The sequence below is a fragment of the Equus quagga genome, chromosome 10 (genome assembly GCF_021613505.1).
Source record: "Equus quagga isolate Etosha38 chromosome 10, UCLA_HA_Equagga_1.0, whole genome shotgun sequence".
Taxonomy (NCBI): domain Eukaryota; kingdom Metazoa; phylum Chordata; class Mammalia; order Perissodactyla; family Equidae; genus Equus; species Equus quagga.
Genome location: NC_060276.1, coordinates 45,975,504 through 45,997,959, shown reverse-complemented (window position 1 = coordinate 45,997,959; position 22,456 = coordinate 45,975,504).

Here is a 22,456-nt window from a genome sequence, read left to right as displayed (position 1 = left end):
ATGGGTCTGGAGATTAGGAGACAGATGTGGGCTAGAGCTACAGATTTGAAAGTTATCAGTTTTACGGATGACAGTGGAAGACACGGGCATGGATGATATTGCCCAGGGAATGTGTAAAGAGTAAGGAAAAAGGAAGACAAACAACAAAACGTTAAGGAACACCGAGATTTAAGGAGACAGAACAGCATGTGATAAGTACCATAATAAAGACATGCATGAGATACCGTGGTGACTCGAAATAAGATTGATCAACGGGGTGGGGAGAAGTTATCATAAAAGGTTTTACTTTGGTTTGGATACTGAAGGATGTATAGAAGTGTGCCAATGGGATGAGGGGCAGGAAGGTGGACAAACTCATCTATTTTACAAGGAAAACAGAGAACTTCAAATGAGAGCTCTCTCAACCATCCCCTACACTGATACATGTGTTTCTAGAGCAGTGTTCCTCAAATTGTGGTCAACAATTCACTTGCATGACAATCACATAGGGGCTTAATTAAAAGAAATATTATTGGGTTCCACCTTAGACCTACTGAAGCAGAATCACTGGGTTGGCGGGCACTGAGAAATCCACATTTTCAACAACTTCTCTGTAAGTGATTCCGATGCAGATGGTTTGTGTGCTAAATTTTGTACAAACTAAGGTGTGTCCATGGGAACATTTAGCTGAAGTGGAATGGAAATAAAAGGCTTTGGGGTTGATGAAGTCAAAGAGTTGTGATCTTCAAGTTGTCACTCTCTTCTTGCCAGTTTTAGCAGGAAGGCCTAATGGGAAAACAGGGAACAGAGAGGTTGAACAAGGATATAATTGACTCCATCTGTTTCCCCTCATTAGAAAGGAAAAATGAACCACATAAGACTAGGAGCAGAGCAGTTTTCCTCTGAGCTGATCCCAAGTCAACCAGGAAGCACACGCAGGCCCCTTGATGAAAAAGAAATCAACAAGTGATTTGGTTGGTTGAATGTGGTCATTAACACAATAACAACAACACGCCCATGAGTTCCCCTGATTTTGTTTTCACTTTTCAGTTGGTTATCTGGCACTTTACACTCAGCTCTTCCTAGTGAATTCATGTTACCTGAAGTCACTAAATGTTTAGTGTTTCATTTGAGCAATAATTCAGAGATAAAAATTTCCATGTTTCCCATAATTTTTATCCTAAAAAGAGGAAATCTCAAGTCGAGTCATTGTCTACTGTTCAGTCAGAAAATATTTCTATGTCTTCATAGAATAGATAAGTATATATTTGGAAATACGTTATTTGAAGTTCATCATGAAATAGATTACTCTTGAGAATTAATTCATTTGTGTACTTATGGAATCCCAGGGATGTACTCTCAAACTAAATTTGGTGCCCTATGAATATTCTGCTAAGGCTAGAAATATTATTCTTCTGAGAAATCAGCTAACGGGTTTTGTTATTTTGTCAAAGCAGCTGTCTACACAGCTCTCCAGAGTTGGGTATAGCTTACTAGAAATATGCCATCCAACTTCAAAAGATGGTAGCATGTTACTTTGTTTTGAGAAAAGCCATGAATATTTCTATTCATTCCTTGTAATTTTTCTAGAAGAAAAATCATGTCATGAAAACAATTGCTTCCTTTGAAAAGATTACTATACCAGGCCCTTTCCTGTGATAAAATGAAGTCAATTCTGATTCCAAAATTAAACATGAAGAATGGTAAGACTTCATAAGAGAACTAACTCTTCTCTTTGTGTATCTACTTATTCCATTTAGCATTCGTAGTTTTCTAAGACACATTTCGTGGCTCACATTTTCTGCTGGTTAGTAGCACAGGAGAAGCAGATGCTAGCCCCTGGCTACACAGAGGTTAGAAGATGCTTCAGAAAGAGGTGCGATTGGGAAATAAACTGCCACTTCTACTGTGATTCCAACCAGAAGTTGAGGGATTATGTTGGAAAAAAAAAGAACCATGAAACCTAGAGAGAGGAGAGCCAGAGAATGAGGAATTGTCAGTGTGTATACAAATTTGTGTAAAGGAAAGATACTAGAGAAAAGAAATAAATACTGCTCGCTATAAAGTTACGTTTTCTATAGAGGAGAAGAGGCTCTATTGTAGTGTATATATAGTCCCACGAGACCACGAGATTTTTTTTTAAATTTCCTACTTATTAAAACAATGTTTTGGTTATTGTATTAGTTTGCTAGCTATTGTGTTAGCTGCTAGGGCTGCCATAATAAAGTACCACAGACTGAGTGGCTTAAACGGAAATTCAGTCTGAGATAAAAATATCGGCAGAGTTGGTTTCTCCAGAAGCCTCTCTCCTCACCTTGCAGATGGCGATCTTCTCTCTGGGTCTTCACAGGGTCTTCCCTCTGTGTGTCTCTGCCCTAATCTCTTCTTAGAAGAGCATGGGGCATGTTGGATTAAGGCCAACCCTAATGACCTCATTTTAACTTAATTACCTCTTTAAAGACCCCATCTTCTTTTACAGTCATATCCGAGATACCAGGGGTTAGGACTTGAACAGATGAATTTTGTGGGGATACAATTCAGTGCACAACAGGTATTATTTTAAGTTTCCACATACAGTAATACAAAGAAAGGTCCCTGTAGGGGCCGGCTCCGTGGCCGAGTGGTTAAGTTCACGAGCTCTGCTGCGGCGGCCCAAGGTTCAGATCCTGGGCGCGGACATGGCACCACTCGTCAGGCCACGTTGAGGTGGCGTCCCACATCCCACAACTAGAAGGACCTGCAACTAAGATATACAACTATGTGGGGGCGGGGGGGGGGGGGGTGGGGGGATAAAGCAGAAAAAAAAAAAAAGATTGGCAACAGTTGTTAGCCCAGGTGCCAATCTTTAAAAAAAAAAAAAAGAAAAGAAAGGTCCTGTAAATACATATCATCCAATAAAAATTGGATTTTTAGCAAAATCTAGTTGACTGTGAGTTACCTTTCTCAAGGTCTGATCTGTCTGGGGAATCGACATCCAATTCTAAATAGCTACTCTGTTCCAGGCACTGGCATAGGTGCCGGGGCCAGAAAGATGAAGGCAATACATTTCTCCTTGCAGAATCTGCAGTCTGGAGGAAGGGAAACAATATAAACAAGCAAGTACAATAAAATGTGCTAAATATTATTACAGAGGAAATACAATGTTGAAGGAGCAAATTCAGCTAGACCCATGGCGACTCAACCAAGATTAAGGAATATATTAAGTCCTAGAATACTGCTTAATTAATACGACTGCATAAAACATCAGAGCTTATTATTTTTAAGACTTAATTTATTCATCTGTTTAATTTTTTTGCTTAAAGTCTTAAAACCCATTTCATTTACAGGCAGACCTCAGAGACATTGCAGATTTGGTTTCAGCCATGGCAATAAAGTCAAGATCACAATCAAGTGAGTCACACGAATTTTTTGGTTTCCCAGTGTGTGTAAAAGTTACGTTACACTATACTGTTGTCTATTGAGTGTGCAATAGCATTGTGTCTAAAAAGGCAATGTACATACCTTAATTAAAAAATGCTTTTTTGCTAAAAAACAAATGCTGACCATCATCTGAGCTTTCAGTGGGCTGTGGTCTTTTTGCTGGTGGAGAGTCTTGTAAAAAGCACGCTATCTGTGAAGTGCAATGAAGTGAAGCACAATAAAAGGAGGTATGCCTTTAGATGTTTGTTTGAAAAAATTTTATAAAATGCTGTTTATATTTATAGAAAAAATCAGGGGAAGTATGTTAATTTTTTTCATAATATGATGGTCATGACCTTGCAGAGTGTGTTATACAAATTAAAAATCAGTCTTGACAGGATACTATAAGCTAAGACATCATTGAACACAAGGCTGTATATAAGAACTATGAAGTACAAAGACAGTTAAAAAAAATCAAACTATACATGAATTGTTTGTCAAGAACTAGAACAGGGATGGCCCGATGGCATAGTGGTTAGATTTGCATGCTCCACTTCGACGGGCTGGGGTCCACAGGTTTGGATCCTGGTGCAGACCTACATACCACTCATTACGCCATGCTGTGGTGGTGTCCCACATGTAAAAGATAGAAGAAGACTGGCACAGGTGTTAGCTCAGGGTGAATCTTCCTTAAGCAAAAAGAGGAAGATTGGCAACAGATGTTAGCTCAGGGCCAATCTTCCTCACCGAAAAATAAATAAAGTAAATAGTTAAAAAAAAAAAAAAGAACCAGAACAATCTCTCATGATATATAAGAACCAGGGTACAAAAACCAAGAGTGACAAATGTTGGAGAGGCTATGGAGAAAAAGGAACCCTCATACACTGTTGGTGGGAATGCAAACTGGTGCAGTCACTATGGAAAACAGTATGGAGATTTCTCAAAAAGATAAAAATAGAAATACCGTATGACCCAGCCATCCCACTTCTGGGTATCTATCCTAAGAACCTGAAATCAGCAATGCCAAAAGTCCCATGCACCCCTATGTTCATTGCAGCATTATTTACAATAGCCAAGACGTGGAACCAACCTAAGTGCCCAGCAACTGATGATTGGGTAAAGAAGATATGGTGTATATATACAATGGAATACTACTCAGCCATAAAAAAGGACAAAATCGTCCCATTCACAATAACATGGATGGACCTTGAGGGTATTATGTTGAGTGAAATAAGCCAGACAGAGAAAGATGAACTCTGTATGACTCCACTCATAGGTGGAAGTTAACATACAGACAAGGAGAACTGATCGGTGGTTACCAGGGGAAAGGGGGGGTGGGGGGAGGACACAAAGGGTGAAGTGGTGTACCGCCAACATGACTAACAATAATGTACAACTGAAATTTCACAAGGTTGTAAACTATCATAATCTTAATCAAAAAAATTTTTTAAAAAAAGAACCAGGGTACAAAAGTAGTGAGATAACTCATTACAGGCATACTTCATTTTATTGTTCTTTGCTTTATTGCAAATATCACAGACATTGCATTTTTTATCCTCCACCAGCAAAAGGATAATGACTTGCTAAAGTCTCAGATGATGGCTAGCATTTTTTATTTTATTTAACTTTTTTAAAGATTTTTTATTTTTTCCTTTTTCTCTCCAAAGCCCCCTGGTACATAGTGGTGTATTTTTAGTTGTGGGTCCTTGTAGTTGTGGCATGTGGGATGCCACCTCAGCGTGGCCTGATGAGCTGTGCCAGGTCCATGCCCAGGATCCGAACGGGCAAAACCTTGGGCCGCTGAAGTGAAGCACACGAACTTAACCACTCGGCCATGCGGCCAGCCCCTAATTTTTTTTTTAAGGTGTACTTTTTTGGTGAGGAAGATTGTCCCTGAGCTAACATCTGTTGCCAATCTTCCTCGTTTTTTTTTCCCTCCCCAAAGCCCCAGTAAATAGTTGGATATCCTAGTTGTAAGTCCTTCTAGTTCTATGTGGGATGTTACCACAGCATGGCTTAATGAGTGGTGGATCTGAACCTGTGGATCCTGGGCCGCCGAAGTGGAGCATGTGAATTTAACCACTATGCCACTGGGCTGGCCCCATGGTTAGCACTTTTTAGCAATAAAGTATTTTTTAATTAAGGTATGTACATTGCTTTTTTAGAAATAATGCTATTGCGCACTTAAAAGACTACAGCATATTAGAAACATAACTTTTATATGCTCTGGGAAACCAAAAAATTTGTGTGACTTGCTTTATTGTGATATTCCCTTTATTGTAGTGGTCTGGAACCAGACTCACAATATCTCTGAGGTATGCCTGTATCAAGTACTATATCACTTAGCAAATATCTATCTTATTTCTTATCTTATACACTTCAAGAAGCATTCAGTGCCTTCTAAATTATTTTTTATAATACTATCATTTTCCTAATAACCAAGGATAGATTGATCACAAATCTCCACATACACCAGTGAATCTTCATTACAGACCTCTTTTCTCTTTAGTCCTTCAAAGATGCTATTAGAAGTGGAAGAAGAAGGATTTAGGTCAGAAAACGCCACCAAGGAAAGGTCAGAGAATCCTCCTTAGTGTTGTATATGTAAAATGGTACTCTAATATGAGTCTAACAAATACAAAGAAATATGGCATGGCTGTCAGCATCATGCCAACAACTTAAGGACAAAGTTGTCAGGGTTAATAAACCTATTCCATAAAGAAACCAGTTTTTTTCTTCTTATTGATATATTCCTCAGCTTTCTTAAAATAAAATACATAGCTATGTGATGTAGCTTTGAAATATGTAAAATGAGGAAGTTGAACTAACTTAATTTTATGGTCTTTGTCAAGAACTTTGAAGAGTCTGAGATTTTAGTTTATGGGCAAGTTAACAAGTTAGTCAGCCACAGTTTCAGAGATGCTGGCAGAAGACACAAGACTCCAGGGTCGGAGACAAAGGACAGTTTATTAACATCAGCAATAGCAGCTGCTAGAGTATCAGTGTTTGAAACAGTTGCCTGAGGCCCACTTCCCACAGAGGGATGCAAAGAGGGCTAGAAGATACCTGTCCATACAGTGGGGTGTATTATGAAAGGAATCTCGAATTTATCATTTATAATGGGTAGTAATCTCTGGAGGGAAACACTATCTCTGTTTTCCATGGCTGTTCACTATACAAAAGTTCTTCTTTAAAAGTTGAGGTATAATTCACATACCATCACCCTTTCAAAGTGTACAATTCAGTGGTTATGAGTTTATTCCCAAAGTTTTACAACCATCACCACACTGTAATTCCATAACATTTTCCATCATCTGAAAAATAAATCTCATAACTGTTAGCAGTCACGCCCCATCTCCCCTCCCCCAAACCCTGGGAACCACTAATCTGCTTTTGTCTCAGAGAATTTGCCTATTCTGGACATTTCATGTAAATGAGATCATATAATATGTGACCTTTTTCTGACAGGCTTCTTTCACTTAGCACAATGTTTTCAAGGTTCATCCATGTTGTAACATGAATCAGTTCTTCATTTGTTATGGCTGAATAATATCCATTGTATGGATATAACACATTCTGTTTATCCATTCATAAGTTGATGGACATTTGGGTTGTTTCCATCTTCTGACTATTATGAATAACGATGGTATGAATATGCACGTACAAGTTTTTGTGATGATATATATTTTCTATTCTCTTGGGTATATAACCAAGAGTGAAATTGCTGAGTCATATGGTAGCTCTATGTTTAACTTTTTGAAAAACTGCCAAGCTGTTTTCCAAAGCAGCTGCACCATTTTATATTCCCAGCAGCTATGTATGAGGGTTCCAACTTCTCCACATCCTTGCCAACACTTATTTCCTGTCTTCTTGATTACAGCCACCACAGTGAGTATGAAGTGGTGAGTATCTCACTGTGGTTTTGATTTGCATTTCCCTACTGGCTAATGATATTGAGCATCTTTTCATTTGCTTAGTGGCCATTTTCATATCTTCTTTTGAAAAACGTTTATTCAAATCTTTTGCCTTTTTTTACATTGGATTATTTGTCTTTTTATTGTTGAGTTCTAAGAGTTCTTTATATATTCTAGACACTAGACCTTCATCAGATATATGATTTGCAAATATTTTCTGTGCCTTATCTTTTTACTTTCTTGATGGTGTCCTCTGAAACACAAAAGTTTAATTTTAATGAAGTTCAATCTATCTTTTTTTTTTTCAGTTGCTTGTCCTTTTAGTGTTATATATAACAAACCAAAGGCAGGAATATTCACACCTATGTTTGCTTCTAAGAGTTTTATAGGTCTAGTTTTTCCACTTAGGTCTTTGATCCATTTTGAGTCAATATTTGTATATTATGCGAGGTATGGATCTACCTTCTTTCTTTGTCAAGTGTTTACCTGGTTGACTCAACACCATTTGTTGAAAGGACTACTATTTCCCATTGAATATTTCCCTTGTCAAAAATCAATTGACCATAAGTGATTGGTTTATTTCTGGTTTATTTTTCTGAGAGTACCACACAGTCTTGATTACTATAGCTTTCTACTAAATTTTGAAATCAGGAAGTTGACAAAATCCAACACTTTCTAGCCACTTCTATTCAACATTACTACTAGTGGTTCTAGCTTGTGCTATCCAGCATGAAAGAGAAATGAAATATATCTGGATTGCAAAGGATTGAGTAAAACTATCTTTATTTGCAGGAGACATAAGTTGACAACTCAATAACAAAAAATCAAACAACCCGATCAAAGAATGGGCAGGAGACATGAACAGACAATTCTCCAAAGAAGATATACAGATGGCCAAAAGGCACATAAAAAGATGTTCATCATCACTGATCATCAGGAAATGCAAATCAAAACTACACTAAGGTATCACCTTACACCCATTAGAATGGCAAAAATAACCAAAACAAAAAGTAACAAATGTTGGAGAGGTTGTGGAGAAAAAGGAACCTTCATACACTGCTGGTGGGAATGCAAAATGGTGCAGCCACTATGGAAAACAGTATGGAGATTTCTCAAAAAATTAAAAATAGAAATATCACATGACCCAGCCATCCCACTACTGGGTATGTGTCTAAAGAACTTGAAATCAGCAATTCCAAAAGTCCCATGCACCCCCATGTTCACTGCAGCGTTATTTACAATAGCCAAGATGTGGAAGCAACCTAAGTGCCCATCAACTGATGATTGAATAAAGAAGACGTGGTATATACATACAATGGAATACTACTCAGCCATAAAAAAGAACAAAATCCTCCCATTCACAACAACATGGATGGACCTTGAGGGCATTATGCTAAGTGTAATAAGCCAGATAGAGAAAGACAGTCTCTGTATGACTCCACTCATAGGTGGAAGTTAAACATGTAGACAAAGAGAACAGATTAGTGGCTTCCAGGGGAAAGTGGGGGTGGGGGGTAGGCACAAAGGGTGAAGTGGTGCACCTACAACATGACTGACAAACAATAATGTACAACTGAAATTTCACAAGGATATAAGTTATCATAATCTCAATAAAAAAATTTTTAAAAATATCATTTATGATAGTATCAGAAACTATGAAATATTTAGGAATAGATATGAGAAAAGAAGTGAAGCCTTTAAACTGAAAACAGAAAATATTAAAAGAAGTTAGAAAATACCTCAATAAATGGAGAGAGATACCTTTTTCATGGATTGAAGGACTAAATTTGTAAAGATGCCAATTTGCCCCAAATTGATCTGTAGAATTAATGCATTCCTACAAAGCCCAAGGTGGCTTTTTTTTTTTTTTTATTAATGTTATGATAGATTACAACCTTGTGAGATTTCAGCTGTACATTTTTGTTAGTCATGTTGTGGGTACCCCATTTCCCCCTTTGTGCCCTCCCCCCACCCCCTCTTTTCCCTGGTAACCACTGATCAGATCTCCTTGTCAATACACTAACTTCCACCTATGAGTGGAGTCATATAGAGTTCATCTTTCTCTGACTGGCTTATTTCGCTTAACATAATACCCTCGAGGTCCATCCACGTTGCTGCGAATGGGCCAATTTTGTCTTTTTTTATGGCTGAGTAGTATTCCATTGTGTATATATACCACATCTTCTTTATCCAATCTTCAGTTTCTGGGCATGTAGGTTGGTTCCACATCTTGGCTATTGTAGATAATGCTGCGATGAACATAGGGGTGCAAGGGACTCTTGGGATTTCTGATTTCAGGTTCTTAGGATAGATACCTAGTAATGGGATGGCTGGGCCATAGGGTATTTCTATTTTTAACTTTTTGAGAAATCTCCATACTGTTTTCCATAGTGGCTGTACCAGTTTGCATTCCCACCAACAGTGTATGAGGGTTCCTTTTTCTCCACAACCTCTCCAACATTTGTCACTCTTGGTTTTGGATGTTTTTGCCAATCTAATGGGTGTAAGGTGATATCTTAGTGTAGTTTTGATTTGCATTTCCCTGATGATTAGCGATGATGAACATCTTTTCATGGGTCTATTGGCCATATTCATATCTTCTTTTGAGAAATGTCTGTTCATGTCCTCTGCCCATTTTTTGATCGGGTTGTTTGTTTTTTTTGTTGTTAAGCCGTGTGAGTTCTTTGTATATTATGGAGATTAACCCTTTGTCGGATAAGTGGCTTGTAAATATTTTTTCCCAATTAGTGAGCTGTTTTTTTGTTTCAATCCTGTTTTCCCTTGCCTTAAAGAAGCTCTTTAGTCTGATGAAGTCCCATTTGTTTATTCTTTCTATTGTTTCCCTCAACTGAGGAGTTATAGTGTCCGAAAAGATTCTTTTGAAACTGATGTCAAAGAGTGTACTGCCTATATTCTCTTCCAAAAGACTTATTGTTTCAGGCCTAATCTTTAGCTCTTTGATCCATTTTGAGTTTATTTTGGTGTGTGGTGAAAAAGAATGGTCGATTTTCAATCTTTTACATGTGGCTGTCCAGTTTTCCCAGCACCATTTGTTGAAGAGACTTTCTTTTCTCCATTGTAGGCCCTCTGCTCCTTTGTCGAAGATTAGCTGTCCATAGATGTGTGGTTTTATCTCTGGGCTTTCAATTCTGTTCCATTGATCTGTGGACCTGTCTTTGTACCAGTACCATGCTGTTTTGATCACTGTAGCTTTGTAGTATGTTTTGAAATCGGGGATTGTGATTCCGCCGACTTTGTTTTTCTTGCTCAGGATTGCTTTAGCAATTCGCGGTCTTTTGTTGCCCCATATGAATTTTAGGATTCTTTGTTCAATTTCTGTGAAGAATGTTCTTGGGATTCTGATTGGGATAGCATTGAATCTGTAGATTGCTTTAGGTAGTATGGACATTTTAACTATGTTTATTCTTCCAATCCATGTGCATGGAATGTCTTTCCATCTCTTTATGTCGTCGTCAATTTCCTTCAAGAAAGTCTTGTAGTTTTCATTGTATAGATCCTTCACTTCCTTGGTTAAGTTTATCCCAAGGTATTTTATTCTTTTCGTTGCGATTGTGAATGGGATTGAGTTCTTGAGTTCTTTTTCTGCTAGTTCATTGTTAGTGTATAGAAATGCTACTGATTTTTTTTTTTAAAGAAATTTGTAAGCTGATTCTAAAATTTTTATAGAAATGCAAACAACTTTGAAAGCAAAGAGCAAATTTAGAGGGTTAACATTATCTAATTTCAAAACTTATTATAAAACTACAGTACTAGAAAAGCTATGGTACTGACCTAAGATAGACAAATAGATGAATGGAATAGAATATAAACAGTGCAGAAATAAAGCCACACATACATGGGCAACTGATCTTTTACAAAGGTATGAGATGGAGAAAAGTACAAGGTGGAGAGAGAAGTGTTTTTTCAACAATTATCGTAGAAAATTGAATGTTCCTATACAAAAACAAAAAAAAGGGCTGGCTCGTGGCCGAGTGGCTAAGTTCACGTGCTCCACTTCACGGCCCAGGGTTTTGCCGGTTCGGATCCTGGGCATGGACATGGCACCACTCATCAGGCCATGCTGAGGCAGCGTCCCACATGCCACAACTAGAAGGACCCACAACTAGAATATACAACTATGTACCGGGGAGCTTTGGGGAGAAAGAGAAGAAAAAAAAGGAGATTATTGGCAACAGATGTTAGCTCAGGTGCCAATATTTAAAAAAAAGAAAAAAGAAGGCTAGGCCAGCGTAGCTTTCCTTTAAAAAAAAAAGAACTTTAATCCACACATTGCACCATTACAAAATTTAACTCAAAGGAGATCATACACCTAAATGTAACACCTAAAACTATCAAACTTCTAGCAGAAAACATAGGAAAAAAATTTGGTGAACTTCAGTTGGCAAAGAGTCTTAGATATCATACCCAGTGTACAGTCCATAAATTAAAAATCAGCAAATTGGACTTCATCAAAATTAAAAACTTCTGCTTTTCAAAAGACAATGTTAAGAGAATGAGAAAACAAGCCACAGATTGGGAGAAAATATCTGCAAAAGCATATATCTGATAAAGGACTTGCATTCGGAAAACAAGAAGAATCCCAAAACTCAATATTGAGAAAACTATCAACCCAATTAAAAATAAATATTTGAGCAGACACTTCACAAAAGATATTTGGATAGGAAATAAACATATGAAAATATGCACAACATCGTTAGTCATTAGGGAAATACAAATTAAAAGCATAAGATAACATCACATGTCTATCTATCAGAATGGCCAAGATTAAAACAGAATGGCCTTAACCAGTATCGCCAAGGATGTAGGACAAACGGAACACTTAGATATGGCCACTAGGAACGTCAAATGATACAACTTCTTTGGAAAACAGATTGGCAGTTTCTTTTCTTTTTATATCTACAAAATATTTGGATTCATGACATTTTTAACAGCTCTATTGAGGCATCATTGATATAAAATGTACATATCTAAAAGGACAGTTTGATACGTATGACATATTCATATACTCATGAAACCATCACCACAATCAAGATAATTAACATACACCTCAGATCTAGAAGATTCCTCAGTTCCTCTCTAATCCCTCCCTCTTGTCCCTCCATCTCCCTCCCCTGATGCTCAGGCGATCACTGATTCCCTTCCGTCACTATAGATTATTTTCTATTCCCAAGAATATTAGGAAAATGGAAGCATATAGTATGTATTATTTTCTGTCAGGCTTTTAACTCAGTATAATTATTTTGAGATCGATCTTTTTTTTCTGCATATCAATTGTTCATCCTCATTGCTGAGTGGTTCTATTGTTTGGATGCACCATAATTTTGGCAGTTTCTCAACAAGTTAAATATACTCCTACCACATGACCCAGCCAATTCCACTCCTGGATATTCTCTCAAAAGAAATGAAAGCCTATGTATCCTCAAAGACTTATACTTGAATACACAAACCGTGGTATAGCCATACAGTGGAATACTACACAGCAATAAAAAATGCAACAGCATGGAGGAATCTCAAAATAAACAGCTGAGTGAAATAAGCCAGAGGAAAAAAGAGTACATACTATATGATTCCATTTATATAAAACTATAAAATGCAAACTAATCTACAGTGACAGAAAGTGGATCAACGTTTACCTGGGGCCAAGGCTGGAGTGGGAGGGAGGAGCTACACAGGGGCAGGAGGAACCTTGTTTGGGCTGATGAATATGTTAATTTCCTTGATGGAGGTGATGGTTGCACAAGGTTGTATACATACGTTTATTTTTACTTTTTATTGCAGTAGCGTCAGTTTATAGCATTATATAAATTTCAGATGAACTTCATTATATTTCTATTCCTGTGTAGATTACATCATGTTCACCACCCAAAGGCTAATTACCATCCACCACCACGCATGTGCTTAATCACCCCTTTCACCCTCCTCCCTCCCCGCCTCCCCTCTGGTAACCACCAATCCCATCTCTGTCTCTATGTGTTTGTCTGTCGTTTTTATCTTCTGCTTAGGAGTGAGATCATATAGTATTTGACTTTCTCCCTCTGATTACATACGTATTTTTAAAATTTTATTTTACTGTGGTAAAAACACCAAACGAGCTCTACCCTCTTAACAGATTTTTTAGGTGTACAATACAGTGTCATTATCTATAGGTACAATGTCGTGCAGCAGATCTCTAGAACCTATTCATCTGCGTAACTGAAATTTTATACCTGTTGATCAGCATCTCCTCCTTTCACCCTTTCTCCAGCCCCTGGAAACCACCATTCTATTCTTTTGTTTGTTTTTTTAGATTAGCACCTGAGCTAACACCTGTTGCCAATGTTTTTTTTCCTTTTTTTTCTTCTTCTCCCAAAGTCCCCCAGTACATAGTTGTATATTCTAGTTGCATGTCCTTCTGGCTGTGCTATGTGGGATGCCACCTCAACGTGGCCTGATGAGCGGTGCCATGTCCATGCCCAGGATCTGAACCAGCAAAATCCTGAGCCACCAAAACGGAACGTGGGAACTTAGCCACTTGGCCACAGGGTGGCCCCTACCACTCTATTCTTTACTTCTATGATTTTGACTATTTTGGATACAGATTTTATCAATTTGTACACTTTAATATGTGCAGTTGATTGTATGTCAATTATACCTCAATAAAGAGTTTGGGGAATAACCCATAACCTCAAGGAATAATAATTGTAGTTAACATTTATTGAGTGTTTACTATGTGCCAGGCACTGTATGAAGCATTTTACATGCATTAGTTAATCTCATTCTCCAAGCAACCTATGATGGTGGTATTATTATTCATAACCTTATTCTACTTATGAGGAAACTAACGCATTGTTAAGTTACTTGGCCAAGGTCACGAAGTCTCATAAAAGGTGGAATGAACCATAACGTGTACTTCCTTCCACAATAATAGCTGAAATGCATTCAGTGGTTTACGTAGCCGACCCTGAGTTAATCATTTGACATACACTACCTCATTTAATCCTAACCAGCACTATGAAGTAGGCACTATTTGACGGATGAGGAAATAGGCACAGTGGAATTAAGCAACGTGCTCAGAATGATATAGCGAGTGGTGGAGGAGCAGAGATTTGAATGAAGGATCTTCACCCATCAGGTGAGTCCCAGTGGAAAATATGTTGAAGAACTACTTCTCTGTTTAGAAGTTTGGCCTGTGGTGCAGGCAGATGGATCTGATACTTGCCTGATCAGACAGGTCACTAGTTGCCTGATGCTGAACACATTCATTGCGTGGGTCCGTCACTGCCTTGACCCACCTACCCGACTGGAAACACAGGCACCGACCACAGCCTGCGTTACAGTGGAGCCTGCTAGGCTCTACCTGATTGATCACCTCCTTGCCCCTCCCCATCACCCCAAGCCACACTGTGCAGATGAGTCGGTTCCCCCACGTCCTTGACCTTAAATGCCTGGGTCTCTACCAGTCCCAGTTAGTTTCGTCTCCTCACAGACTTTGTGTTACTGATAACCAGAAAGCTTCCAAGCAGAGTATATCCAAATTATGACAAAGGCTAGTTTGCAAACCATCTTATTCAGATTTGAACGTATCTGCTTTCTTGTAGATCCATTGATTTATGTCGGCATTAGACATTCCACGCATGGTTGAGGGCCGTGAATGTGGACTAAGGCAGTTTCATAAGCCATACTCCCTGCTGAAATATCAAGGGCCCGGATTACACTAAATGTCTTGTTTATTTCAAGCATTTACTCAGATAATTTTGCAACATAAGTATATCCCCTCCCCTTGGCCCCATTCCCACCCTGGGAGCTGCTGTTCTTCTCTCTGGTAGTACGGTGTTGAGTGTCAGGGTCATCAGAGTTTCCCGAAACCGTGAGAAGCAACCAATTCACCTCTTGTGAATTGTGCTCATTTACCACTGCTGTGCTTTGGTCCAATCCCGACAGCCCCCACTGGTTTGGATTTGATCCATCTCTTTTTGTGTTTTGAGGAAGATTAGCCCTCAGGTAACATCTGCCACCAATCTTCCTCTTTTTGCTGAGGAAGACTGGCCCTGAGCTCACATCCGTGCCCATCTTCCTCTACTTTATATGTGGGACGTCTACCACAGCATAGCTTGACAAGCAGGGCGTAGGTCCGCACCCAGGATCCAAACCAGTGAACCCCCGGGCTGCCAAAGTGGAACATGCGAACTTAACCGCTGTGTCACCAGGCCGGCCCCTGATTCATCTCTTATACCATCTACTCTGACTCTGTTCTCACCCTTCACTCAACATTTGGTCTCCCATTCCACTCCATTTCTTGCTGTATTATAAACATGTAGTTTAGTCCTTTTAAAACATCTGAATTGAAGGGTTGTTCTCAGTCTGAGTGATACCATTCCATGTACTTCTCTTTCAGTATTCTCCTCCTTCATTCCACTCCATCTTCCTCGCTGGTACTTTGTTTTTCTCTTTCTTCTGTCCTATAACCCCCTCATGACCTGTTTTCTTCTACCTCAGTGGTTCTCAAACTGTAGCATGCATCCAAATCACCTGGAAGGCTTGTTAAACCACAGATTGCTGGATCACACCACAGAGTTTCTGATCCACTAGGTCTGGCTTGGTGCTCAAGAAGTTTTAGGGTTTTTTTTTTTTTTTTGGCGAGGAAGATTGGCCCTGAGCTAACATCTGTTGCCAATCTTCCTCTTTTTGCTTGAGGAAGATTATCCCTGAGGTAACATCTGCGCCAATCTTCCTCTATTTTGTTTGTGGGATGCCACCACAGCATGGCTTGATGAGTGGTGTGTAGGTCCACACCCTGGATCTGAACCTGCAAACCCTTGGCTACTGAAGCAGAGTGTGCAAACTTAACCACTACACTACCAGGCCAGCCCCAGAGAATTTTTAGTTTTAACAAGTTTCCAGGTGATGCTGATGCTGTTGGTCTGGGGACTATTCTTTGAGAACCACTGTTCTAGCTGAACACGGTTCATATTGACCACCTGTCTATCTCTATGGCTTGTCCTCTAGGCCCTCTCTTGTGAACTGCCTTGATGTGCAAAGCAGGCAGGTATGGCTAAGAATCCTGACCTCTGAGGTCCATATGGTAAACCCTCTGGATATGCCATAATCATCCAGACAGAGGCAAATCTTTAAATTAAGCCAATGAGGGGCTGGCTCCGTGGCTGAGTGGTTAAGTTCGTGTGCTCCGCTGCGGTGCCCAGGGTTTGGATCCTGGGTGCGGACATGGCACTGCTCGTCAGGCCACGTTGAGGTGGCGTCCCACATCCCACAACTAGAAGGACCTGCAACTAAGATATACAACTATGTACAGGGGGGTTTGGGGAGATAAAGCAGAAAAAAAAAAAAGATTGGCAACAGTTGTTAAAAAATAAATTAATTAATTAATTAAGCCAATGATCTTGGGTTACCCCAAAGGTAGAAATTCAATGTGACTCTAGAGGTAAGAACTCACAATGAAGATGTTGGATTTCTGTTCTAAAGCTCTTGAAACATATTTCCAAAGTGTAGTTCACTATCCAAATTAAGCTAGTTCAGCTTTCTAGAAGTAACAGAGAGGAAGAATAAATTTAGAAACTGAAGTGCAATCTCCTGAATAACCAAAATAAATGTGGTCTCATATTCATCTCCATTCTCTCTTTCTCCCTCTCTCTCTGTCATTATTAAAATGCATGTTTGTATGTGTATACATTAACATGATAAATTAAGGATTATCTGTGTGTCTATTTGTGTATACTTTTTAATACATAAGGATACATCTAGGCAATCCTTAACTTACCATAATTTCCATGTTATAAACTTCTAGCACTTAGAACAGGCTTACAGCACACAAATAAAATTATGGTAGTCAGTCTACTTTCTGATACATTCTGAGTACTGCTTCCCTTGGCTCTTAGCTTCGACGTGGCTCCTTGGACCTAGCCTCCACCCTATATAGCCCCTCTACCCTGTGTCTGGTAGGCCAACACCAGCAGAGACCTTCACGGAACACGGAGTGAGGGGTTTGAACTACTGCATCTGGCAGGAAGGGGAGGAGAATGAACTCAGCTGAGCAAAGGAGAGAAGGGAGGGAAGAGAGAAGAGAGCAGAGTAAAAGAGAGAGAAAGAAGCTGACGGAGACACCTCTGTATGTCAAGAGTGAGTAATCTCTGACCGCGAAGAAACCAGAATGTTTTTCTTGTTTGGCTAGTGAACTGTCTCTGAAGGCAACGTCAGAAGTACAGTTCTGAGCAACATTAGCTTTATTTTTTAATGTGCGTATAATCTTCTAAGTGTGGATTCTTTCCAAAAAGACATCTGCTCACCAGTTTCCTGATTTCTGTCTTAAGTCAGCAAAGACCTCATCCTTCCTGACTTTTCTGCTGGCCACCATCCCTTTAAGGTTCATGTATGGTCTCTATGTTATTGTAGTCTCCCGGATGTCATTGTACCTGTAGGAATTTTTTTCTTAGCATCCAGCTATCCAATACCAAAAATGTTTCTCCTCCTAGATTCTTAATCTGCATTCTAGTATCATGGTATCACTACCCTCCCTGACCCGCAGTATAGAAATCTCAGAATCTACCACGAGTAATGAACTCTGCTACGTTATATCCTTGGATTATTTCTTTCCCCCTGTCCACACTTCAAATGAGCTTTCAACAAACGTCTTTCTTTGGTTCTCATAACCCCTCCACTCTTTTCCTTGGTGATCTCCCCTATTCCCACATCTTCAACTAATATTGTTATGTAAATGACTCTAAATCTTCATCTCTGTCTCCAAACTCTCAGAAACAGCAGACCTAACGTCTAATGAGGTCTCCATTTGCAGGCACCTGCAATGTGGCTTCTTCCATACATAGCTCAGCATCATATTTTTCCAAATATATTTCTCCTCCTAGATTCCCAATCTGCGGTGCAGTATTATCATCTCCCAGTTACTCGGTATTGAAACCTCAGAATCATCTTCTACTTTTCCCATTCCCCCATCGCCTATATCAGGTCATTAAATCCTGGGAGTATTACCTGTGAAATCTGTTCCCATCTTTCCATCCTCTTTTCTACTGCTCCAGTTCATGGTCTTTTTTTTTTTTAGATTTTATTTTTTTCCTTTTTCTCCCTAAAGCCCCCCAGTACATAGTTGTATATTCTTTGTTGTGGGTCCTTCTAGTTGTGGCATGTGGGACGCCGCCTCCGCGTGGTTTGATGAGCAGTGCCATGTCCGCGCCCAGGATTCGAACTAACGAAACACTGGGCCGCCTGCAGCGGAGCGCGCGAACTTAAGCACTCGGCCACGGGGCCAGCCCCAGTTCATGGTCTTATTATTGCATTGAAATATCTAACTAACTGCCTCTGGTCCCTTGAACCAGCCCAACACATCCATGCATCTCATATCCACCAACCAACAAAGTTAAGCCATGGATGCCTCCAGGCTGTTTACCGTTGATTCTCCTTCCTTAAGACAGCTTCTCAGTATGATCCTGACTCTATCCTACAAACTCTTGGGCCTACAAGCCAAGTCTAACGGAGACTTCGGTCCTTTGCACTATATTTATTTACTTACTTTTGACTCTTGGTTATTCTCAGCAGAGTCTGCCTTGGCTCATCTTTCCAGCTCCTCCTTCTCTGGACAATGTTGCATATCTACACCAGGTCAGGTTCCTATAGCTGGCACCCAGGTTGAGCTAACACACTCATTCCCCAATAAGAGAATGGTGTTTGAAAGTAGTGTCCTAATTTATCCCCCTGCCTCCAGTTTCTCATCTTACAAACCATCCTACATACCAGTGCCAGAGCGTTTTTCCTAAAACATAGGTCTAATCATGTGTTTTTCCCATTCATATATCCCTGGTGATTCTCCACAGCTTACAGAATAAATTCAGAATTCAAGATGGCATTCAAAGTCTTCCTGATTTGGTCCTACTCTACTTTCCCAGCTCTATCTCCCACTATACAATCACAAAACCTACTCTTCAGCCCCATTAGACGACTATTCAGCTTCTAAACTTAGCCGACATTTTCCTTTCTGTATGCTGTTGGTCATGCTGTTCCTTCTCCCTCAAATGCCCTTTCCTCTAATTTCCAACTTTTGGGATCCTACTTCTATTTAAAGGCCCAGCTTCTCCACGAAAGCTTCCCTATTCTCTTCCTCCTATATGTTTCTGGTAACATTCTTTTGCAGTTAGATGTGTCCTTGTCAGTTGCCTTGACTACATCCTAAGCCCGTTGAGATCATGAATAGTGTATCATTCATTTATGCTTAGCACCATGCCCTGGACATAGTTACCACTCAATATTTGTTAAGATAATATGGTTTACTTAAAATCATATGTATAAGTTCTATTATGCTAGCTAAAATATGATCTAGTTACTTTATAGTCCTATATCACAATTAACCATCAAAAATAGTGAAAAAAGAAAAAAGCAATCTTCTAATAAGTTATATATTATCATAGGGCCATATACAGGGCTGTGCCTGTGATAGAAAAGCTTGATTCTGTAGATTTGGGATCAAGCTCAGCCCTGTGTGTCTTTGAATTTGGCCGCTGTTGAAGCCAAGCTGTGAGGCATTTTGATGGTGAAAGGAAACAACGTGGTGAGGGATTAAAGGGTGAAAATTTTTATGCAAATCAGAGTTGGTTCATAGGGTTTAGAGGCCGGTCTGCCCTTGTATAACATCTGAGTGTGAGGTGAAGTTGTCAGTAGTGATGAGGTGGCAGCTTCCATTAGCCTTTCTGTTTTGAAGGCAGCAATGAGCCAATGTTACAGGGCTATTTGAAAAAATAGATAAATAAAATAAAAGCAGCAGCAAAATAAATATCCTTGAATCTACTTGTCAAGAAATCATCCTGTGACCAAAAGCCTTTCCCAAAAATTTTCTTAAAAATTCATGCAGATCTCAAAGAAGGCCTTTTGAATGAATCTGATGCCAACACAGATGGACATTTTAGCTTCTAATATGTTGGAATGGAAGACTTACAAATAAGTAAGATAAGCCCTATGTATTCTCTGCTACTGTATTAGGTAGAATACAATTTAATGTAATCGGTTTCTGGGTTGCCCTGTTTAATTAATTTATATAAACTTCTAAGAGTCGTTCTGGTACATAACGTATACTTGAGTAAATACAGTGTTCGAGGTCATTTCCATAAAATGTCAGATATCAGGCCCTGGGTCAGAAAGAAATTCTTCTGCATCACTGTATAGGAAAATTGAACCATAAATCTCCTGCTTCTGCCAGGAGAGGAGGGGCAAGATAGGTGTTCACGTGAGATAGCAACTCTTTGGTACTGTAAGTAGGTATAGGTTTGTCACTGTGTGTAGCAGGGAAGGTGGCTTACACAACTGATTTGTATTTGTGTCCAAGAAATAAATAGGTAATGAACAAATAAAAATTGATGTGGAATGGATGAACTTTGAAAATATTATTCTCAGTGAAGCCAGCCACCAAACACCATATATTGCATGATTCTATTTATGTGAAATGTCCAGAATAGGCAAACCTACAGAGATATAAAGTGAATTAGTGGTTGCCTTGGGCTGGGGAGGGGGTTGGTTTGGGAGGACTGGGAGGGGTGATGGCTAAGGAAGTGACTCTTTTTTTTTTTTGGTGAGGAAGGTTGGCCCTGAGCTAACATCTATTGCCAATCTTCCTCTTTTTGCTTGAGGAAGATTATCACTGAACTAACCACCTGTGCCAATCTTCCTTTATTTTGTATGTGGGATGCTGCCACAGCATGGCTTGATGAGTGATATGTAGGTCCGTGCTCAGGATCCGAACCCGCAAGCCCTGGGCTGCTGAAGTGGAATGTGAGAACTTAGCCACTATGCCACCAAGCCAACCCCCAGGAAGGGATTCTTTTGGTGTGATGAAAATACTCTAAAATTGATTGTGGTGATGGCCGTACAACTCCATGAATATACTAAAAACCGCTGAATTGTACATTTTAGAAGGGTGAATTGTATGATACTGTGAATTAAACCTCAATAAAGCTGTTAAGATTTCTGTGGGAGAATATATAAAACAGAAATAAACCTCTTTCTAAGACTTGCCTAACTATTGATGCCCAGATATGAAAACACATTTTTATTATTTACAGATGTCAAACATGTGTTCCTTAATTTTCATGTAATTAATTATACTTTGAAAAGGTCAGAAAATGAACACAAACCAGAAAGTAAAAGAAACAATAGATTTTAACTGCAAATTTTAGTCTCACTTTTGAAGTACAGTCATCTTCAAGAGACTGTTTATACTGAGTTTTTTTAAAACCTCAGCTTCATAAAATAAATGGCATCCCTATGAACACGAGTGTGTGTTTGTCTGATCCACACAATTTAGCAAGCAGATTAAAAGTTTTCCTTTTGCTGTTTATTGCTATACCGATGTCTTAGTAACTTACATATTGGACAATTACCATTCACGATCTGTTAAGCCACTCTTGAAAATCACTTTGGGGCTTTGGTTAATGTCTAACAGGGAAGTCTGTTCTTTGTTAGAAGCATATTTTCCAGATAAAATTCAAAGGGTTGGTTTTCGGTGTACTGTATAAAACCATAGGTGGCACGAATCTGGGAATTCTCAAAGTCTCTACCAGTCTCAACACTTTCCCCAAAAGGAGAAATTGGCACCATTGTCCCTTCGACTAATTGTTGTGGGGCTATGTTGTAGCTGCCTGGCTTCCTACCCCAAACCCTGTAATCATCACAACTGAACACGTTAACCTTTACCTCTAGGTAAGTGACCATTATTGGTCATTATTGTTTCCAGGCCTTTTCTTGCTGTCTACTTTTCCTTTACTGGGACCAATCCTGCTCCTGGTCAGAGAGGATTTAAGGAGCAGTATTTCAATAGTGTGATGGCTTAGCATCAAGTGGACCTATCGCTTCTCGTCCCACTGTGATCTCACAGACCAGTTGAAATAACTGGGTGTCTTGGGTGCCATTTTCATTCGCCTGTGTCTGCCTCTCTTCATAGACTTCATCTGCCATGCCGATTCCTTTAGGCCTGGTGCCCTGCCTTGTTTGGCACTGTATTGCCAGACCTCTTAAGGGACTGCTAATTTGTTTCTTAGCCCCAATCCCCATGACTGGACTCCTGCTACATACAGTTTGCTTCAACCTCTGCCTACTGCCTGCCACCAGACTGTCTGGAATCTGTTCTCTGCCTGCCTGCCAGGACATCCATT